General features: G+C 41.2%; 1 protein-coding gene across 11 annotated transcripts in view; it reads right to left on the bottom strand.

The window, feature by feature from the left end:
- Positions 1 to 20339, bottom strand: part of PRKG1 (protein kinase cGMP-dependent 1) — an 885489-nt gene that overhangs the window by 139614 nt on the left and 725536 nt on the right. The gene's annotated exons all lie outside the window — the stretch shown is intronic.

Below are 20339 nucleotides of genomic sequence, written 5' to 3'. Positions count from 1 at the left end.
AAGTCGACGTTGGCCCCGTTACTGTGGACTCAGACAGTCGAATTAGTGTATTTAGTGTGGATACACAAATTCGACTTCATAAGGTCGATTCCACAAATTCGAGTTAAGTAGATTCGAAATAGTCTTGTAGTGTAGACGTACCCTTAGAGAGTGGTCAGACTTTGCAGATGGCTAGATTTACTTGTAATGAAGAATGATCTCTCTCAACTCTGTCTAAGTGAAGTCTCCTTCATAAGAACCCCATGAATATTTCATGGTAACAGGAATAAGGTGTGTTGTCAGATGTCACTGGTGTGGAGCTCTGCTCTGTTCAATGTTGATACCGGTCACCTGCATGCATGTGTTCTCTCTGTGTGCTGCCCCAGCTGTGTGCAGATAGCTGACACAACAGACCCTGAGAGAACCCCCAATGACCACAGACTCTGAAAAGGTACGAAGGCACCCGGCCAGGTTTACTGCCAAACAAAACACAGTCTCTAGCTCCCTGGATTAGATATCTACAGTTCTGCTAGTACATATGTGCCTCCTGACAATGCACTGGCTCAGTCAGTGGCGGGATTTACCACTGCCCCCTAGGCCAGACAAAGACATAGCCCCAGGGATGCATTCTTACACACAGGTACAAACAAGTTCCACATCACTCCTGACATATCAACGTACAACCCCTCTGCATATTGTGGTGCTGCCTCTCGCCTAGTACATGTTGGTTCGAACAAACAAGTCTATCCTTTTGACCCTGTCTTTTAAGATGAGTCAGCCTGTTCCTCATTATTTCTGTGGAATGTGTTTGTACCGGACTGTTCTAGTGCCATCCTGGTCCATGTTTATCCTATTAGTGCTTGATACCCTTTAGATATGTGTATACATCCAATAAGCAGCCTTCTTCTTGCCAACTTTTGCGAGCAGGGCCTGCCTCTGACTCACAACTTAACTTTGCTTTATGTTAGCAAAGTCTTGACCATTCCTTTGGTTCAGGCCTCAGACCTCATACCAGGCCTCTGATACCATGGGTTTATGTTTCAGGGCCTCATCTTACTGCATTGTGAAGAGGACAAAGACAGCACATGGAGCAGCTCAGAGCCCCAGCAGAGCTCAAACTCTTCACCAATGCATCAGACAAATGGGGAAATTTCAAGCAGCAGTTCATTCTCTACATGTTGGAAAGTGGAACAACTGAGAAAGCAGATAAAGACAAGGTAGCTGTTTCCCTTAATATAGCACTAGGTGTATATAAATACTCTATAGTTAAGCCAGGAAGAGCAGGCTAGTTATGAGAAAGTGCTGCAAAAACTAAAGGAATAATGCCCCCCACCCCCGGAAGAATGAGACTTTTGAAAGATACAACTTTCCCATAAGAGCTCAAAAAGGGGGAGAAACTTTTGAAGAATTTGTGATTGTCCTCAGACTGCTGAGTCAATCATGTAATTATGGAGAGCTCACAGATTTCCTAATTAGAGACCAGATTGTTATGGTGATCAGAGACATAAAGCTCAGAAAGAGACTGATGGAAGATCCAGACTTGAATTTAGAAAAGGCAATCAGAATTTGCCAGGCATCTGAGGTTACAGAGGCCAGTGGAAGCTGTTGGAGGGAAATGGATATACTGAAACAGTAGACAGGATTACCACTCCGCCAAGCTATAGAAAAGTAGCTACAGAGACCAAATAGATTTGAGAGATCTAAAGAGAAATCTGAAAAATAACCCAAAACAGTCAGAATGAATTTCCAAAAGGAAATACAAAGACATATGCCTCATCATCATTCATTCATTCATGCCCGTCACCCCAACCGGGGTATGGGCCGCCAACAACAGATCTCCAGCAATGTGGAAAATGCTGCAACTGCAAAAAACGTAATCACTTTGCAAGAGTTTGCAAGCAGGAACAACATGTGCTTAAACAGAAAGGAAGTGTACACACCCTGTACCACAAAGAGAACAGCACAAACACCAGTGAAGAAGAATTTTTCAAAGGAACTGTACATGAAACAGCAGCACCAAGTGACTGGACTATTACTTTAGAAACAAATGGGACTTTTGTGACTTTTTAAGTTGGAAATGTGATGCCAGAATCTATTACACAGGCTTAAAGAAGGAAGATTGGGGGGGGGGAGGAGGAGGGGAAGGTGGAAATAAGGCACATTGGAAAAAAAACTAGTAAAGCTCAGCATTTACTGTGGGGCGCTGATTCCATCTGTTGGCATATATGAGTTTGAAATAAAGGTAAAAAACAATGTGGAAAGGACGTTGTTTGTAATTGTGCAAGGTAAAAGCGGACCAATACTAGGGCTGAAACCATGTCAGACCCTGGGCCCTATACCAAATGTATTTTTTAGAGGAGGGTCACATACATGGAGGGCCAATTCCAAAATGTCTTCAAGGGGATTGGAAAGCTGCCAACAGAATATGAGTTCGAACTGAGTGAGCCCAAGAGTCCCACATCTCTCTCCCCATCTTTCTTTACAAACACCAGTCCTATCAAACTTGACTAAGTTATTGACTTAAAAAAATTCTTCTTACTCTCCATATGAAGATAATTTTTAGCAGGTTAATATTACTGTACCTGTGACATCTTATTAAGAATACTTGACTTGAATCAGTCAGTACAATTTTATCATGTATATTAGGAACATATATCTTTACTAAATTTAAAAAAAAAAGGCTAATGCCTTAACAGCACAGGACAAATATATTGAAAAGTAACTTGTTTTTATAGTGAACATTCATTTGATCAAATTTCATCTCAGTCTTTGTAATCCCCCATATTTCCATCAATTATTTATATTTAAGTGAATCATGATGTAGAATTAAAGTCCAATTTACAAAAGTAGATTCCACACTTTCCAAGCACCAGTACCTGTGTGCACACATTTAGAGCACTTACATCTGTGCATGTGTATGTGTGTGTAAATTCCATCACCTGTGCACACTAGTGACAGAATCTATCATTCATTCATATACATAAGTGTTAATGCTCAAATAGTGCATGTACAGACCTTAGTAGGTGCAAAGCTACATTTGAATAACACAAACACACACACCAAACTGAGGCCTCTCTGAAAAATTATCCATTTTCTTAATTCATATTAACTGTTTTCTGATGTGTGTATGGACTCAGATGTGCTGAGAGTTGATTGCTGGGCTTCGGGGAATTTTCTGAAGATGAAACTGCTCAAGACTCTTGTCTGAAGGGATTCTGCCCTGCCCTGCTATGAGCAATATTCTTCAACTCAACAAGTGCTCCTCACATGACCTCTGTCTACCTTCATTCATTTTTAGCTGATTTATCAGGTCAGGAAGGAATGGCCCACAGAGGTAGATCAGCGAAGAGCACATGTCTAAGGCTCAGAGAATGAGTACTCTGGTCCTCAGTGCAAGTCACTCCTACACACAGTCTTCCAACAGTGAAAAATGCAGATAAATATCTTCTTTATTCTTTGCTATTAACTCATGCATAGCAAGAAGTTATCTGTTATAAAATGTTGTAATTGCAAAGATCTCATCATGGTTCTAATCTCTTGCATCCCTCTGAAGATCCTTCAGTAGATGCCTGTGACAATCACTTTATTAATTCAGCATCAAGTGTAAATCAAATACAATTCACAATAAGGTATTACTGGGTGAGGATCTATTGTCTGTGTTATGCAAGAGATCATTATGATAATCGTGGAAGAGGTGGATGTCAAAACTTAATTTCATTTCTTTGTAGTGAATTTAGTTCCACTCAACAGCAGTTTTAGAATCCAATTAATTTACTCCTATTTTTAAAAGAGATTTCCCAGAAGAAGAGTTCTTTAATAATAGCAGTTCCATGATGATCCTCTACATTCCCTTGTGCTCTCGTGTTAGCCTTACGACTCCCTCCTCTCTCTCCCCCATTACATTCCTTAGGATGAAGGGAGAGCCCCAGTGTTTGTTTGTTTTAAAAGACCTTATAATGTTCATCATTATTTGCCACTGTCTCAAACCTATTTACTATCCTAAAATTCAGTTCAACTGTTTGAATATATGTACTCATTAGGAAAGAATTTATTTTGGGGTTAAGTGCATTTGCCACAAGTCATGTGTGAGAAACATTACCCATATTAATGACAAAGATTATGTTATTTGCTAAATCTTAAACTTTTAAAATCTTTTCATCTTATTTGTTTTCTGTTTGCCTGAAAGTTTGATTTCAAGTTTGTGTATCAAACCCCATTCCATATATTAATAGCCGGCATGTAGATTTCTACCCCTTCCTCTTTCCCAGGACAATTAAAAACAAAATACTGAGTCTCAAGGAGAGTTCACTATCTGCATCATCATTCTACACCAGATTTGTCAATGGAGGGATGGTAATTGCTTAAAATCATGAAATACAAACTGTGTGAAGGACTATAAATTAGGGCAATGGTAAATGTATTGAGCTCTGGAGAGATGTCTCATGTGAGGGTCACATGGGTTGGTGTTAGGTCCAGAATTGCTTAACATCTTTATTAATGAACTGTAAGAATAAGTGAATTAAGGGCCAGATTGTCATCTCCATCCTTGTGGAAGGAGAGGATGAAACTGCCAGTTGATCCAGTTAGGGGGCTTGGAAAAGTGTGTGCGTGTGCATGTGTGTGGGAGGGTGGAATGTAAGCTCAATGAAATTGTTTTCCCCTGTCCAGGATCCCTTGATGGGTTCTTTGGTAGACTCTCCACAGGGCTAGGGCACTGCAGGATGTTGGGTTTGAGAAAAAGTGCAGCAGAGGACCATCTGCACTTTGTAACATCATCTCTTGTTGACCCCCATGAAGTTATAACTAGAAATCTGAAGAATGGATGGCATAAAGATTGCACCTTAAGCAAAAAGCCCCCAATGGTTCTGCAGGGTATTAAAGCTTTGCAATAGCCCTTTTGTGCAGGCCTTTGCACAAATTGCACAATTTAGTCTTTTATGTGGCTTCAGCACATTTTCATAGGCAGCATCAACTACAAGAGAGTTCACAGAAACCAAACTCATCAACACCAAGTTCAGTCTTTGAGACAGCCGTGTAGGCTCAACCTCAGTGTAGCAAAACAGGATTTTTTTTTAAATTAGTAAACTTTACAACTTTTATGTTAAGTTTAAAATGCAACAATAGTTCCAGTTCAGCATTGTTTGGCTAAGTAAGCATATTTAATGTGTGCAGACTTTTATAAAACTATGCTTGCATTTGGTTTAATCATATTTTATATTTAATACAAGCTACCTTCCTAATTTAAATGGGCTATAATTAACTAAGTCCCTGATCCTGCAAGATATGTGGGCAGTCAAAGGGGCTCCATATAGGCACAGGGTTCCACTTGCTTAGATAAGCTTGCAAGACTGAGCCAACTTCACACTGCTGTCTTTTTATCAACGTGTATCAGTACTTTGAAGGACAGCTGGATAAAGAACGAGTCATACGGTTTGAGGACAAATCCATAATTTATAATTTAAATTAAATTATCAGTCTCCTGGATATATTCAAAGGTTTCACAAACTAAAATTTATGTTTCACCACCTCGAGAAGTTATGGAACAAAACCACACATTTACAATTTTCTCTCATTTGCTTTTCAGAAACACTGTTCTTTACAGTTTTAGAGAGATTTGAAACCTGATGCAGGTTTTAAAATTTTTTTATTAGCAGTATCATTTGGTGCTTTTCTTCATTTTATTGGAACCATTGTTTCTGCGTCCTTCTGCATAGTTTCATTGCTATCACAGCCAAACAGTCTGTGTCCTGTTTGTTGAAACTGATAATTAGTGAAAAATCCTTCATTTAAAGTAAATTCCTTCTGGAGCTCATGGCGTATTGATCATTTATGGGTCAAATTCTGAAAACTGTCAGAAAACTCTTATTTCATTAGCCCTGTTTTTTCACTTAGATAGCAGCCTCTGCAGGGAGCAACATCCCACTCTGATTGTGCAGATGTGGAGAGCTGATAGTGCAGCAGTTGGAATTACATTCTAGTGAGACAGTTTTTATAATTATGTGCAACAGACTTTAGAGCTACCACTTACAGCTGCCAAATTCTAAGTAGCTCTATGAGTAATGCTTCTATGGATGTGTGCGCATGACGTGAATAGGTTATTGAATTAAGCCTCATCCCTCTTTTTCTAATGATAATTTTAATGATAAAAGACCATCCTTACCCTATTTGTATCCACAATGTTTATCTTCTTTCCTTTCCCTTCTTCCATCCAAATCTCTCTTCCATCTTATTTTCTCTTCACTATAGTCTCTTTCTCTCTTACTACCTGATTCTCTCTTTCCCTTTTCCACTGGTTCACTTTCCACAATGGTTCAGTCTTCTGACTAGTGCGAGATGGTACAGTTCTGGGGTGTAGGGCTGGTGCTGGGGGAAACTGGCTGGAGCATCTCTATTAATAGTTCAAGAATGACTGGAAGATCATTCATGTAACACACTTGGGTCCCTACCTGTGGATGTCTGCGTAAGTGCAGTGCCTGTCAGAGGTTTGTAGCTTGACCTCAGCATCACAGTGTGAAAGGCAACCCAGATTGGTGGGACAGAGGGCTCAGTGGTCCCACAGTCGAGGTTGCACCTCGGGGACCACATCACACATATTCATTCACCAATTCAATATCAGTCTTTTGCTGCTCATTGACTATGTAGTCACGATAGCGGATGGGAACCACATTATAAACACTAGATCTCCTGAGCAACAGCCCCAGTCTGGATTTTTTAGTAGAAGATTGGAGTGTTGTGTTACACAAACAGCACCAGGTTCCCCAACAACTGGACAGCCACTCACAGGTCTCATTAAGCAAGCGGAAGTTGTACTTGGAGATCCCTCTCTCACTGATAGGAAAACAGATCTCAAAGGGCCTAATCCTGTCAGAACAGGTCCAATGCCTATGAAGAAACCATTGAAAAATATCTACAGTACTTCGTATTAGAAAGGAAAACAGAAATGCAACTGAAACATTAAGGCAGTTGGCTATGAGCATTTACAGCTTGACATTTTTTCACTGGCAAAGTGTGAATTAGGATTTTAAATTGATATAAGAGAAGGACAAATGGAATTCAAATGGAGTAAAGCTAATACTATGTTGTTAATATCAAATTATCCAAATATACTAACTGTTTAAATTAATTACTCCTTTAGGTTACTCTCAATATTACCACATTAGATTAGTGGTTCACTGGAAAGAAATTAATAATGCTTCCTATCTGAAACAACCCATAGGTATAAAATAATGCATTTTGCCCTCATGGAACCATTTTTTTTAAAAATGTAGAAGTACCATAACATATGCATCACACTAAAGATTTTGCAGCAGAAAGCAAGTGAATGACAAAGTGATTTTGCTGTCTATAAGTCATCAATTATTGTTATTCAAGGACAAATGCACTGAAGTTTGTGCCATTCTGCACAGTTCTACACATTACAGCCTCAGGCATCACTTTGCCTTCACAACCTATGCATCTGTAACTGGAATTAAAAAATTACATAGCTACATTATTTCCTTGATCAGATTTTTCACAAACATTAAAAAAGACCCCAGGACACAGACTCTACACAGAGGAATGTGTGCCCAAAAAATAATATATTATTCAAAAAAAAAAAATTTATCAAAAACACTTTTTTTTTTTTTTAATAGACATTTTTCAACTGCAGTCCTACTTCCCATTGATGATGAGAAAAAAAAAAAAAAAAAAAAAACAAAGTGAATTTTCAAAAAAATTGTATATGTAGAATTCATGTATGTTGTGTGTGTTTTTAAAGTGTATTCTTGAATGAAATCATAGGGACATTTGTTGCTATTCCTCCTGTCCTCACATTGTAGATCAAAATTTTATCAGACTAAAAGCCAACAGGTACTGGTGTCAGAACAGCTTTTGTAAAGGCAATCAAAAAACAGCATGCTGCAAAAATATGCATATATTACCTACAGAGCTACAGAACAGTAGTTATAAAAATTATTGCAATTGAAACTGGTATATTAAGCAATTTGAAATGGTATTGCCATCCTCTCATGGAGAACAGCAGAGTTGCACTTAAACTTAACAATAAAAGTCATCAGAGATCAGGATGCACATTGTCAAGTATGAAAAGTCAATCCCTTTTCTATAATTGCTTAGTTTTGGAACGCACTGATAACTAAATCTTGTAAGAGATCAGAGACTAACTGGGAGGAAACTAAGTCCCATTACTGGAGAATCAGTTAATTTGCAAAATATATTAATGAACTGAGTTTCATCTAATTAAATAGCCTGAGTAAAGTTTCAGACCAAAGACTGGCTTAAAAAACAAATAAAAAAGCCCACCTCTTCTGATTAATTTACAAAGAATTAAACAGTCAGATTAAGAAAAGTTTCTGCTTGGTTGATTAGGTTTTTTTGCTTGGCATAGCTTTCATTCTTTTTTAAACATAGAAAGCTTGGGATACATTTAAATTGTATAAAATTACTACCTACAGGTCAGATCCTTCACTCCTTATTCAAGCAAAATTCTCATTGAAGAAAAAAGGAACAGGCTTCAAATTGTCAAAAATGAAAAAATTAGGAACTACATGAAGGTATTGAATGTACTTGTAAGAGCTAAATGCATGCAAAGACAAATAACTTTTAAGAGGAACTTTTAAAATATTTTATTTTATACATTTACGAGGCACATACCACAACATATGAATGCTATACAATTAAAGAATTTAAAACATAATCTATGGAGTAAAATCCTGGGGTCTGTTTAATCAGATCAGAGGTGTGTATGCAAAGGTATCTTAAAAGAGCTATCTTTGTACTCCCCTCGCAACCTCAAAGACCTTTGTCTGGAGCAGAAGGAACACAAAAAGGGTAGTGGCTCCTATAAGGGAGCCCCCTTAAAAGGTTGGGGGAGGGTGTAGCTGGGAGGAGGGCATCACCTGAACTGGTCTGTTAGCTGGGGATGGAAGCCACTGAGGCAAACCACTGACCTCTATGGCATACAAGGGGAGGGTATGCAAACCCTGTCTGTCCAGCCTGAGTCCCTTTTCATGCTTGGATTAGCAGATGTCAGTGCAGACTTTCATTCCATAAGGAGTCCAGTTTCCTGATAAATTGAACTTGGAAGTGAATTTAGAGGAAGGCGCCTGTGACAATCAGAGTCCAGACACCCCAAGCAGGAAAGGGTCAGAACCCCAAAGAATGAGCAATCGAATCAACTGGTGTTATACAATGTTATTGTGTATAAAATATGCCAAGTTAGATCCTTTATGAAAGCTTGTACTGTTCTGAACGTGATGATCATTATGAGATATGTACACAGACTGTGATTATTAATCTATATATTTATATATATCTAATAGTAGATATCTATATATCTATATATTTATATATATCTAATAGTATGCTAATGACTCATACTGCAATTTCAAGTACCCTGTAGAGCAGGGAGAGGTTAGGCCCAAACCTGTTTACATGAAACTGACTTTACTTATCCATCCATTGTCCAGTTAGGAAGAGACAACTGTTGACCATTAGAGTTAATGGGAAAACATTGAAACAACTTGAACCTGAAAATAAAACCCCAATAATGAAAAACCAGGAGTGCAAGGAATTTCCTCCACCATGAATCATAGTCTGAGAGAAAATTAAATAAACCTTGCAAACCTTTAAAAAGAAGGGGTTAGAAATGAAGGACATCCAGAAACTGGGGACCATACATGAAACACTGGATCCCCTCTGTGATGGGAGTACACTGGGAAACTGTTCAGAAGCAATAGGAAAGATATTAGAAAGGGAATTTGCCTAACATAGAAGTGTAAAGGCTGCAGTTGCATATTTATGTTTATTTTCTGTGTAACTTGTGTTTGCTTTGCCTTACTCTTTCATCTTCGAATCTGTGATTAGTCTATTAAATAAACCTTCTGTTTATTTTTACCCCAAGTGGCTCTCTGTTGTGCAAACTGTGCAGAATGTATTTGCCACAGTGAACTTATAACTGGTGGCAGGCTTCACTTCTTTGGGAGCAACAAACTAGAGGGGGAAAGTCCGTGGGTCTGGTAGTTAAGAACTCAGGGTGGACGGACTTGAGGACATGTGGAACTGGAAGAGGCTGTTGGGATCACCCTGTAAGGAGTAACTAGGATGGTGGAAGCTGAGGTGAGACCTTTATGTGTGTAGGCTGGCTATTGGTGTCAGGGCTCTGAGCCATATCAGCATTAAGGCACCCGTGTTAGTCCATGACAGAACCACTTACTGGGTTTATGATCCCCAAAACTTCATACATCCCCTGCAAAAGCTGGGACTCCTATTGTCTTTCCCCAGCACTTGAAAAACCTCATATGAGGGGAGGATGATGCAGTCCCAGTAATGGGCTGAGGACCACATCTGAAGGGATAGGGAGCAGCTCACCACCAGAAGGATGGATGACCTGCACTGCCACAGTTCCCAGATGAGTTAATACAATTGCATCTTAATGCATATCCAGCACAATGACTTTAGGGTAATATTCCAATGGCAGTGCAACTTAAAGGCCACATCACTCTGAAGAGTTAAGTCAGAAAACTACATTTAAAAGTTGTGGACAGTAGTTAGTTGTTTTACAGGTTTCTGACTCCTAACAGAACTGAATGGTAGTAAAGCACTGTCAAGGCTAGTAGGCCTAACATTAAACCTACCAAATTTGTTTTAAATTATACGCATATTTTGACATGCTTTACACTAATTAGTCTGTCTTTTGTTTTTTGTAAGTAAGGAGAATAATTGAATATATGAGACAAGCCTACTGCTCACTTCTAAGAACACAGGCAAAGAGAAAAGCAGTAAAGTGTAGGGGACAATTTCCTGGTGCAAGTGCTGGAGGAACCAACTAGGGGCAGAGCTCTTCTTGACCTGCTTCTCACAAACAGGGAAGAATTAGTAGGGGAAGCAGAAGTGGATGGGAACCTGGGAGGCAGTGACCGTGAGATGGTCGAGTTCAGGATCCTGACACAAGGAAGAAAGGAGAGCAGCAGAATACAGACCCTGGACTTCAGAAAAGCAGACTTTGACTCCCTAAGGGAACTGATGGGCAGGATCCCGTGGGAGGCTAATATGAGGGGGAAAGGAGTCTAGGAGAGCTGGCTGTATTTTAAAGAATCCTTATTGAGGTTGCAGGAACAAACCATCCCATCCCGATGTGTAGAAAGAATAGTAAATAGGGCAGGTGACCAGCTTGGCTTAACAGTGAAATCTTTGCTGATCTTAAACACAAAAAAAGTAGAAGATTGGACAAATGACCAGGGAGGAGTATAAAAATATTGCTCAGGCATGCAGGAGTGAAATCAGGAAGGCCAAATCACACTTAGAGTTGCAGCTAGCAAGAGATGTTAGGAGTAATAAGAAGGGTTTCTTCAGTTATGTTAGCAACAAGAAAATCAAGGAAAGTGTGAATGAGGGAGGCAATCTAGTGATGTGGAAAAAGCTAATGTACTCAATGCTTTTTTTGTCTGTCTTCACGAACAAGGTCAGCTCCCAGACTACTGCACTGGGCAGCACAGCATGGGGAGAAGGTGACCAGCCCTCTGTGGAGAAAGAAGTGGTTCAGGACTATTTAGGAAAGCTGGATGAGCACAAGTCCATGGGGCCGGATGCGCTGCATCCGAGGGTGCTAAAGTTGTTTGTGGATGTGATTGCAGATTCATTGGCCCTTATCTTTAAAAACTCCTGGCGATCGAGGGAGGTCCCAGATGACTGGAAAAAGGCTAATGTAGTGCACATCTTTAAAAAAGGGAAGAAAGAGGGTCCAAGGAACTACAGGCCAGTCAGCCTCACCTCAGTCCCTTGAAAAATCATGGAGCAGGTCCTCAAGGAATCAATTCTGAAGCACTTAGAGAAGAGGAAAGTGATCAGGAACAGGCAGCATGGATTCACCAAGGGCAAGTCATGCCTGACTAACCGAATTGCCTTCTATGGTGAGATAAGAGGCTCTGTGGATGAGGGGAAAGCAGTGGACGTATTAATATTTGGCTTTAGCAAAGCTTTTGATACAGTCTCCCGCAGTATTCTTGCCAGCAAGTTAAAGAAGAATTGATTGGCTGAATGGACTATAAAGTGAATAGAAAGCAGGCTAGATCGGGCTCAATGGGTAGTGATCAATGGCTCCATGTCTAGTTGGCAGCCGGTATCAAGTGGAGTGCCCCAAGGGCCAGTCCTGGGGCGAGGTTTGTTCAATATCTTCAGTAATGATCTGGAGGATGGTGTGCATTCTCAGCAAGTTTGCAGATGATACTAAACTGGGAGGAGTAGTAGATACGCTAGAGGGTAGGGATAGGATACAGAGGGACCTAGACAAATTAGAGGATTGGGCCAAAAGAAATCTGATGAGGTTCAACAAGGACAAGTGCAAAGTCCTGCACTTAGGATGGAAGAATCCCATGCACTGCTACAGACCAGGAACTGAATGGCTAGGCAGCAGTTCTGCAGAAAAGGACCTAGGGGTTACAGTGGACAAGAAGCTGAATATGAGTCAACAGTGTTCCCTTGTGGCCAAGAAGGCTAACGGCATTTTGGGCTGTATAAGTAGGGGCATTGCCAGCAGCTCGAGAGATGTGATAATTCCCTCTATTCAACATTGGTGAGACCTCATCTGGAGTACTGTGTCCAGTTTTGGGCCTCACGCTACAAGAAGGATGTGGAAAAATTGGAAAGAGTCCAGCAGAGGGCAACAAAAAAATGATTAGGGGGCTAGAGCAAATGACTAATGAGGAAAGGCTGAGGGAACTGGGATTGTTTAGTCTGCAGAAGAGAAGAATGAGGGGGGATTTGATAGCTGCTTTCAACTACCTGAAAGGGGGTTCCAAAGAGGATGGATCTAGACTGTTCTCAGTGGTATCAGATGACAGAACAAGGAGTAATGGTCTCAAGTTGCAGTGGGAGAGTTTTAGGTTGGATATTAGGAAAAACTTTTTCATTAGAAGGGTGGTGAAGCACTGAAATGGGTTACCTAGGGAGGTGGTGGAATCTCTTCCTTGGAGGTTTTTAAGGTCAGGCTTGAGAAAGCCCTGGCTGGAATGATTTAGTTGGGGATTGGTCCTGCCTGAAGCAGGGGGTTGGACTAGATGACCTCCTGAGGTCCCTTCTAACCCTGATATTCTATGAATCTATGATTCTAAAGTAGTAAATCTGATAATTTGTAAATCTGAAAATCCTGCATGCATAAAACAATAGAGCATTTGAGCATGGTGTGTGGAGTGAGACAACACATGTCAGTGTACTGAGTTTGTTGTAAGCTCATTTAGCAGTGCACCAAAGAAATATATTTTTAAGCTATTCAGTGTGGTGAAGAGATGTATTAAGTTATAGCCTTCTCTTCTATTTTGTCTCGAACACATGCAAATATGACAGACTAAAATAGTGTAGTTGATCCAATAAAAGATACTACCTCAATCATCTTGTCAAACTAAAATAGACATGATGATCAAATTATCTCCTATAAATTATGTATATTTTCTTTATTATACCAAAAAATCCTATGTCACTTTATTCCATTTAATATCTTAAACTCCCTCAGTTTTAATAGTTTATCTCTGATGTTTACTGATATCAAAAAGTTCTAAGAAATGTGGGTTTTTTCTAACTAGACTTGAAATTTAAAATGATAAAGTATGCTATCCTAGTTATCCACCAAAAACTCTGGCTGAAGTCAATGGGAACTTCATGCATAAGATGAGAGCCCTTATAACTATAAAATAAAGTTGTTTCAAAAATAGAGATTATCGGAAAACAAAGCTCTGGAATTTTGGAGGTTGGAGAGGGTTGAAATCTGAATCCAAATTGTGTGGGTCAGACTCATCTCTGTTTTGAATTTATGTGCTAATAGGGACAGCTAGAAAAAAAAAGTCAAACAATATAAACTCTGAAATGGCCTAGTCTACCACTGAAGCCTAGAGTCAGAGTGACGGTGTCCCCTTATTAAGATTCAAGGTTTCAGATAATTGGGATAATTTCAGATAATTCCCTTTTCACTTTGATCTCCTTAATCCAGGATCTCCACAGGAGGAACCTATGTTCTACTTCCAAGAAAGGGAAAATGAAAGAAGAAGAATATTGTCAAAGGTTAAGTAAGATGTTTCATAAAAAACCTCCAACATGTACAGTGTTTTGTCAGCTACAAAACACTTTTCTAAATTAATCTGTATTCCACTGTGACTTCTTGACTAGAAATAAGGTGCCTTTATCTGTAAAATGTCAAATCTCTCACAAAGACACACATTGGGATTAGTATAAAACCTAAACATTTTGCAATTGCTCTGTAGCAGCAGAGCAATAAACCAACAGTACAAAAGAGTCAGATTGTCTCAGTGCTCAAAGTCTCTTAGGTACAATTTTCTCTTACAAAATGCCAAACGATTAATGTCTTTCTCAGAGACTCTTGGAACCTCAAGCTGTCCAAAACAGGGCACTTGGTGTATCTTTTAGGCCATAATTCTGTATTGTGATTCAGGTGAATTAACCCCTTTGCCGCCAGTGAAGTCAATGGGATTCCAGATATGTGCAGGGGTACACTGCTGCACATCACAGTGAAAGATTGGGCCCTAAATATTGTAGCACGCCACTGCACATGCTGCTCCTCCTGTGAAGAGGATGAGAGAACAACACATGACAGATGTTATTCATGTTGCTTAACACACTGCTGGAAGGTGCTCAGACACTTTGGTGATAAGCATGGTGTAGGAACCTATATGGAATAGAATAGTAATTGAGATATGACATGAGAATTTTAGCTGTGCAGATGATTAGAAAAGTCTGTATCTTAGAGATGTTATGCAGAAAGAATCCGCAAGGTTTTGATATAGTTGGATGCGAGGACCTAGAGAGTGGTCTGAGTTAAAGATGATGCATAGTGGTGTTGTTCACAGTGACTGAGAAAGGGGATAGGGTGAATTTGGTGGGAAACATTACAAGCTTTGTTTTAGCCATGTTGAGCTTGCACTAAGAGCTAGACATCCACAAGATGTCAGAAAGGCAGGATGAGATTTTAGTCTGGACAGAAGGCAACAGGTTTGAGTAGAGAGAGGTAAATCTGTGAGTTGTCATCATATAGATGGTTGTTAGTGTTTGCAGTGGAGAACCAGCTATAAGGTTTAGAGGGAGATGAAAGTGGACCAAGGCAGAGCCTTGTGGAACTGCCACAGAAAATTTGAGGGGGTGCATGGAGATGAGGAGGATCCTCCAAAAGACATGCTGAAGGAGCAATGAGAGAGTAGAAGGAGAACCTGGAGAGGATAGAGTCATGGAAACCAAGGGAGGACAAGGTTTCAAAAAGAAGATAATGATCAATTGCATCAAAGGTGGCTGACAGGTCTAAAAGGATGAGGATGGGATACTCGTTCTGAGCTTTAACTATGAAGAGATCATTAGGGACTATGACAAGAGCAGTTTCAGTTGAGTGCAAGGGGTGGAAGGCAGATTGGAAAGGATCTAGGATGGAATTTGAAGAGACAAACTCTAGATAGTGATTGTAGACAGTGCATTCAGTGGGCTTAGAGATAAAAGGGAGATGGGTTGGTAGTTAGAGAGGCAAGTGGGGTCAAGGATGGTGTAGTGAGACGGCCTGGCTCCCAGCTGCACCTGAGGGGGCCAAGCCAGCACAGCCGCCAAAGTGGGCGGAGTCACCACTGCCTGTCCCTGCCCCCCGGAAGTCAAGGGGCAGGACAGGAAGTATAAAGTCCTGGCCCCAACGCTCAGTTGGGGCCCGGCCGCTGGAGAGGACAGATGCTGGTGCCCGAGCTCCTGCTGAACCGAGCCTGCCCCGATCCCAGTACCCTGAGGAGGACTGGCCGAGCCTGCCCTGAGCCAGGTACCCTGAGGAGGAGTCGAGCCCTCCCGTGCACCCATATCCTGAGGAGCCGATGCTGGTGGACCCCCCTGCCGAAGCCACGACAACACAGGTACCAGTGGAGGGGGAGATTGGAAGTGGCCCGGGGATAGCCGATCCCAGTCTGGCTGTAGCAGACACTGAGCCTATGTCAGTGTGTTGCGGCCAGGATCCCCACTGACTGCAGCGGATCCACGCCGCTGCCTAGGGCCCCGGGCTGGGACACAGTGGAGTGGGTGGGCCTGCGTCCCCCCTGCCACCTCCTAGTCACAGGTGTCAGTCTCCCCCTCACCCCACCACTCCGGCGTAGAAGCTGGGACTTACCTGTTGCTGCCCAGCCCTGAGCTAGGGCTTGGGGCTTTACAAACTGAACTGCTGTGTGTTTGCTCAGCCCCTGCCTGAGGGTCTGAGCCCCTGACTGCTGTGTGTGTTTGCTCAGCCCTGCCTGAGGGTCTGAGCTCCTGACTGCTGTGTGTGTTTGCTCAGCCCTGCCTGAGGGTCTGAGCCCAGGACTACTGTCTGTTGCCCCGCCCAGACCTAGGGCCCGGGCTTAACGTACTGTTTGTCTGTTCAGTCCCTGCCTGAAGGTCTGAGCCCAGGGCTACTGCCTGTTGCCCCGCCCTGATCTAGGGCGTGGACTTTAAGACTGAACTGCTACTCAGCCCCCTGTAGTGAGGCGGCCTGGGTCCCAGGTGCCCCGAAGGCGAAGAGCGACCCCTCACCTGACAAGGGGACCCATACACGGACCCTTACAGATGGGTTTTTTTAAAGATGGGAGCGATACTAGAGAATGTTTGCATTGTGAGGGGAAAGAACTAGAGGAGAGTGAGAGGCTAAGAAGAAGAGTAAGGGAGAGGATGAGAGTTGGCACAAGGGAGATCAGGGGATGGGATGGGATGAGAATCATCGGAGGGGGTTACAGGAAGAAAGAAGATAAACTTACATGCCTGTGATGGGGAGAAGGAGAGAACTGAAGGAGAGGAAGGAGTAAGAAAAAGTCTGTTGTAATAATTGGGCCTAGAAATTTACCCTAATTGTAAGCTCAATTTTGAAAAGTGAATAAAAGTTAATAAAGTGTCACAATAACCTATAACAATAAATGTTGATGAGAAAAGATGCAGAATTAGTCCAAACAAAAAGGCCAGCTGATATAACTCAGGGATCACACCTGGTTAACAGGAAAAGTGTAATACCAGAAATGAACGGACCATAATTGGCTTGTTGGAAATCAAGCCTAATTGGTGGATGAAATAATGAACAGATAGACTATTCCACACACCACTCTCCTTTCTAAGTCCTCAAAAAGAGGCTTTGTGGGGGAAGCTGGTGACCACAAGGCTATCTGACTGGAAAATGAGAGAAGGAGAAGGAACAAGTGTCACCATGATGGCTGCCACTCTCACCATCTCCTGGAGCCCATGACTTTCTTTGCCCTAATCCTAAGAGATGTTTTTACCAGCTAGGGCCAGAAAGAGGAATACAGATGATGCTGCCACCTTCACCAGCTCTGGCTAAATCCTGAACTCTATCTGGGATGTGAAACTTTGTGTCTTGTTCCCCCATGTGTCCTTTTCCTTCCCTATTTATTTTCTTTCTTACCTCCCTCTTTATTCCTTCTGTCTAATAAGAGTCTGGGCTTCACCAATCAAGACTGTCTTTTTTTGCAACACTGCTGTAAACATGTGACCAGAAGACAACTAAAAGCAATGCCGCAAACAGCCTCAGGCTAGTACAACTGGCTAATAAGACCATGCCCTATCCTTATGTTTTTCCAGCAGCAAGGTTGCAAGTAAGAGTCAACACCAGAGACAGAATCTGTATTTTCAATCTTTGCTATTGTTATTTCTTCCTTTTTATGAGTGTTTGTCCAATTTTGCTCTCTAGGAAATGGGATTGGACTTCAGCAATGACAGTTCTAGCCCTTCTCAACTAACTTATTCTCTTTCCCCCACAAGAATAGTTATATACCATCTTTAATATCATTTAAGAGACTGTCAGGCAAGAGGGTTTTTTTTCTTCTAAAAAACTTTTTCCAGCTAAAGGGAAGGGAACAAGGGATGCTGTTAAAATCAAAATCTCCCTTAATACTTTACATTTCAAATACTATAACAGTTTTCCCTTCTTTTCTGTATATTTAATAAAAGACAAAAAGGATTTTTAACAGTGTGTATGCCAGGGCTCTAAACAGCCTGAGATCTCTGTATACCCTGAACCTTGTTTAAAACTGTTTAATTTTGGACAGTGGCAAGGTCATGTTAACACCTTTTTTCTTTCTGGGCCCATAACTTCCTTCTACATTAATACAAAAGGTCACATCATATTTTGCCAAATGTCTCTTGGAATAAATCAGTGAGATTGTGTGCAAAGTAGTGGAAGCAGGAAGAGAGGAGAGACTGAGGAGTCACAGATGGTGAAAATGCAGGTCAGTTTGCAGGTGTGGGATTTAATGAAATTAGAGCAGTATTGTTGTTTAGCTAAGAAGAATGGCGAAGAGAACAAATCTGAAGAAAAGAACAAATTTGTAGTGGAGGAAGTAATGAAATTTTAACTAGAGATACTCAGCAGCTCAGGTGAAGCAGATGTTGGGTCTGAGCCAGGGCTGGGGCTTGGCAAAGCAAGTCTTGAGATGGGAGAGAGGAGCAAACGAGCTAAGGGTGGAGTAGAGTGAAGAATGGAGAAAATTAACCACCATGCAATGCAAAAAGGGAAGAAAGCAGAAGGAGGAGAGAGGGCTGATGGACTGGAAATCATAGAAAAGCTGAGTGAAAGGTTGAAAAGGAGAGGGGCTGATGGGTGATACTGAAAGAGACCAGGAGATAGTTGGAGGCAGGGGAACTCAGCAACAGAGATCAGAGAGAGAGAGAAGTGCTTGATGAAGACTAAGTCAAGTCTTTTGGAGAGTGGGAACCAGGGCTGCAGGTTGAATGAAGATGCGAGAGCAAGGAAAAGTGCAGCTAATGAGTTGGATGGGTCATCACTGAGGATGAGTGTGGGAGATTGTAAGAGGAAGAAAGAACCAGGAGTTGAAATCAGAGAGAAAGATTGATGGGGAGAATTTGGCTGGATGGTAGATTACAGCAACACTGACAGGGAGAGGAGAGTCAGATGAAGTGGTGTTCAAATGAATGGGAAGGGAGAGTTTGGAACAACAGGAATAGAAGAGAAGAAGCCTAACTCCCATAGATGCTAGAACTAGATGCTTGAAGTAGTAACAACCACCCAAACACATGGCTTCCGCCTTCAGCACCCCCACTATAAAAATTGTTCCAGCACCACTGCCAACACCCCCATAACAGTTTGATCATGGGTGGGGAGTGAGAGAGGCCTCCACAAGAGAGGCAGTGTCAGACAAAGAGATCCAGGTCTCTGTGAGAGCCAGGAGCTGGTGGAAGCAAGATATGAAGAGGTCATGGATGGTTATGATCTCTTGAGATCATACTGAATAGGGAAAATGTGAAGAAATGGTTTAGAGTTGTATGAAGAATGTAAAAATGTCACCAGAGGTGAGGGGAATGTGGAATCTAGATTTATGTTGGCACAGAAAGGGGAGATTGGGGTGGAGAAGGGAATAGATTGCATCATATTTTTCCTATTCATTAAAATATTTATTAGACAAGTTTCAGCTCAGAAGGCATTTTCCCAGCAAGTTACAAATTTCTCATAATAAAGAATTACAAAGGAAAGCCTGAAAGACCCTGGTCGGCAATGGCGCTACTGAGCAACACTATAATAAATATCCTTTTAGTTCATGTTACCAGGTTCTCCCACAATTTAAGCTATGAAGGTTATAGCTGAACTTGGCAGTACAGCTTCCATTCCACAGACTGACTGATTTACAAAGTGTTCCAGCCGATCTACGTAAATCCCACTCTAGTAAACAACAACAATAGGCCTTAAAAAGAGCAAAGGTAAATTGGACTTTAAAATAGAAACCAAAAGCATGATTTGTGTGAGTATTCCGAGTTATCATTGCCTTCCCATCAAATGTTAATTGATTGTTAAGTATATACGGACATGGAATATTCCTAAATATTTGCAGGGTTTAACTATTTAACTATTCGTGTTAATAAACTTTTGTGGGAGGATCTAAGTGATTATACCCAGGATATTTTTGTCTGAAAAATCACTAGATAAAAATCAGTTGTAAACATTATTAATTACATTAATCAGAATAAAGGTGACATGGCCTGTGCACACTGAGTTCTCTTGCTGTAATAAGACCACTAGAGCACATTTGGAAGGGCATGCTCAGATTTCTTGATTGATTAAAATAAAGGCTGGGTTTGTCTATTGATAATGCAGTCTATTTATTTTTAAATACCAAAACACTAAAGAAGAAATTTCCAACCAGTCTAAAATTAGTTTCTAAGGTCTGAAGCAATTCCAATGAAGGCACCCCCCACCCATTCTTGTAGAGTCCCACTGAAGTTAATGGGGTGCCAGTTGTAGGAGTGGACACACATCTATTTACGTTCACTTATTGGTCAGAAGGAGGCTTAGATACCTCATGTATATAAATATTTTATGTGACTTTTTCACGTTTAGAGGT

Source organism: Mauremys reevesii, linkage group 7 (genome assembly GCF_016161935.1).
Source record: "Mauremys reevesii isolate NIE-2019 linkage group 7, ASM1616193v1, whole genome shotgun sequence".
Lineage (NCBI taxonomy): Eukaryota > Metazoa > Chordata > Testudines > Geoemydidae > Mauremys > Mauremys reevesii.
Note: the sequence above shows the minus strand (reverse complement) of the source record. Positions and strands in the feature narration are given on the sequence as shown.